The sequence below is a fragment of the Physeter macrocephalus genome, chromosome 19, assembly GCF_002837175.3.
Source record: "Physeter macrocephalus isolate SW-GA chromosome 19, ASM283717v5, whole genome shotgun sequence".
Lineage (NCBI taxonomy): Eukaryota > Metazoa > Chordata > Mammalia > Artiodactyla > Physeteridae > Physeter > Physeter macrocephalus.
Window position 1 is genome coordinate 2,335,325 of NC_041232.1, and position 3,128 is coordinate 2,338,452.

Below are 3,128 nucleotides of genomic sequence, written 5' to 3' on the forward strand. Positions count from 1 at the left end.
TCCCGGACGGGCACCCCCTGGCCAGGCCCAGCAGCATCTTCGGGGCTCGGTGCCTCCCCCACCCCCCCACCCCCAGCCTGAACACAGCCACCGCGCGCTGAGCCCGCCGGGATGAGCTCAGTCAGAGGCCTGGAGGGCAACTGGGGGAGCGCGAGGAAGGCGAGCAGCCTCGGCAGGGCGTTCAAGGAAGGGCACCCAGCTCTGAATGGGGCCTCGGAGACCAACAGAGAACGCGGATTTCAGATTATTCGGGACCTGGGCGGGCGGGGGGAGTCCACCGCCTTCGGACCTGCTGCTCGGGGTCCGGCCCGGCCCGCGCTCCCTGGCTGCCCCGGAGAGCCTGCCTGCGTCTCCTCGAGCCTTCGCTACAGCCCAGCCGTCGGCGTCCCCAGCACCGTCCGCGGCCTGAGGAAGGTGGGCGCGCGAGGGCATAACGACGGCCCGTTCCTGAGCTTGACGAGGTCTCGCCCCCCGGAGTCCTCACTCCCCCACACCGCGCCTCCAGCTTTCCTCTCAGAACCTCTCTGGGCCCCAGTCAGGGCCGACCGGGAGCACAGGAAGCCGGGGCCACGCTCTGAGGCCTCGGCCGCGCCAGCCCTCAGGCCTGAACGCCCCCAAACCCCGCGGGGCAGCCGAGGGAAGAAACCTCGAGGAAGGAGGACAGGCCCTGACCGGAGCAGCCCAAGGCCTCCTGAGGCCCGCGCGACTGCACGACTCTCCATGCTTCACAAAGGAGGCGGGGCGCGAAGAGCTCAGTGATTCACGCGGATGAGAGAAGCCTCTCGCCTCGAACGCGGCAGATGGGCGGGGCCTGCTGCTCTCAGGGGAGATCACGTGGGCGGCAGGGCGGGGCGCGCCTCTCCACTGGAACGTGGGCGGGGCCTGCTGCTCTCAGGGGAGATCACGTGGGCGGCAGGGCGGGGCGCGCCTCGCCACGGGAAAGTGGGCAGGGCTTTCCCTTTACCCACTCTACCCCAGCGGTGGCCGTGGGCATTAGGTTCCAGGGTTCCCAGGCCTGGGCCTGAGGCAGGACTGCAGTCAAGGATCAGGGAGCCCATTGACATGAAAACCCCTCCCCTATCCTGAGCAAGGGTGAAAAGGCAGTGGGGTACCGCCACCCCATTCACACATCTGTGAGGTCTCAGGAATGTTCCTCCCTCCTCTCAGGGTCTAGGATCAGGCTACTCATCGGATCTGGGTCTCAGGACCAGGGCCCCCACTCCTGCACTGGCATCTGTGTCAGGGACCCCTCTCTCTTGTGCCTCTATTTCATTCTTTTTTATGGCTGAGTAATATTTGTGTGTGTGTATCACATCTTATTTATCCCTTCAACTGTCGATGAACATTTAGGTTGCTTCCATGTCTTGGATATTGTAAATACTGCTACTATGAACATTGGGGTGCATGTATCCCTTGAAATTAGAGTTTTTATCTTTTGCAGATATGTGCCCAGGCAACTCTGGGTTTCATTTTGGTTTCTTGCTGGCCTCAGAGATCCTGAATCACTCTGTTTCAAAGTTAACATCCCTTTTCCCACTGAGCTCCAACCGTAGCATGCAGGCCACAGAAATAGTAAATGTTTAGACTTTAAGGTGCAAGAAACATCTTGGGTGAAGATACAGAGGGACCCTTTCTGAGTACCATCCTCCTACTCTCTGCAGAAGAGATAAAACTTCCATGGGCTGCAGGAAGCAGCCTGTGGTGACCTCCGAATTGGCAGCATGAGGCTAACTGCACCTTCCTCTGACCATGGCTCTTGCCCAGAACTCCAGTCCCCTCCCCTACACTGAAGAAAATCCAGTGTCAGAAGTCTTCAGGTGTATATATGTGGAACCTAGAAAAATGGTACAGATGAGCGGGTTTGCAGGGCAGAAATAGAGACACAGATGTAGAGAACAAATGTATGGACACCAAGGGGGGAAAGTGGTGGCGTGGGGGTGGGGGTATGATGAATTGGGAGATTGGGATTGACATATATACACTAATACTTATAAAATGGATAACTAATAAGAACCTGCTGTATAAAAAAATAAATAAAATTAAATTTTAAAAAAAGTCTTCAGGTGTAACGTGCTGTGCTGACATCTTCAGAGGGGACAGAGAAGGTTTAATGTACAGAGAAGTGCACAAACCACAAGCATACAGCTTGATGAGTTTTCACAAGGCAAACACTCTTGAGTGACTAACACCCAGATAAAGAAATAGAACACAAAACAATGTTCCACTTCTTGGACAACAGAAAGAGCCCCACAGGTGATTCTAACAAGCAGCAAGATTTCCAGAACTATTGCAAAGAGCAGGGGTTTCCAAACTTGGCAGCATATTGGAACCACCTGGAATCTTTAAAAAAGCACTGATTCCTGGCTCTGACGCCCAGCCCCCGATGTTATGGTTTCATAGGTATGGGTGAGACCCAGGCATCCAGGTGATTCTAATGTGCAACCAAGTTTGGAAACCAAGACAGTCAGGAATTAATAAGCAAAATGTGCCATGCAGGTGATGGAGTAGTATGCAGCTGTAAACACAGAGATCTCCACACATGCTATAAAGCAAAAGAAAGTGAGGAATAGTTTGGGCACTGCAGAGCAATTAGACTGATGCATGTCAAAAAAAAATACTCATAAAACCACTGTCATTTTCTTAAGATATGTATGTGAGAGAGGGAAGATGGCGTTTGACAGCTGGGAGCCTGGCGGTCTGAGCAGCCAGGTCTGGGTTGCCGGGGGCTGGCCTGGCCCCTACAGCTCCTCTGAACATGCATAATTTCACAGAAAGCCAGCCTCAGACAAGGCCAGTCTGGGACCCTACTGGATCAAGACAAAATAAGACCACTCCACAGTCGTATATGAACACAGGAAAACATGAGCCTTGTTCAAACCACAAAATGACCAAACATCCCCCCATGCTGGCTCTTGTGAGTGAGTGCTACTTTTCTCCCAGCTACAACTTCGGACCCCCCTCTGGGCTTCCTCCTCTGTTTTGTTTTTTCTGTTTTTTTTTTTTTTTTTTGCGGTACGCGGGCCTCTCACTGTTGCGGCCTCTCCCGTTGCGGAGCACAGGCTCCGGACGCTCAGGCTCAGCGGCCATGGCTCACGGGCCGCGACGCTCCGCGGCATGTGGGATCCTCC

General features: G+C 54.6%; 1 protein-coding gene across 1 annotated transcript in view; it reads right to left on the reverse strand.

Annotated features, from left to right (window-relative positions):
• The window catches only part of PRAME (PRAME nuclear receptor transcriptional regulator), a 13,233-nt gene extending 12,467 nt beyond the window's left edge, over positions 1 to 766 (reverse strand). The window contains exon 1 of the mRNA XM_055080555.1: positions 673 to 766. The gene's annotated coding sequence lies outside the window, so the exon portion shown is untranslated. The remainder of the gene's footprint in view (positions 1 to 672) is intronic.
• Between the last annotated feature and the right edge of the window lie 2,362 nt (positions 767 to 3,128).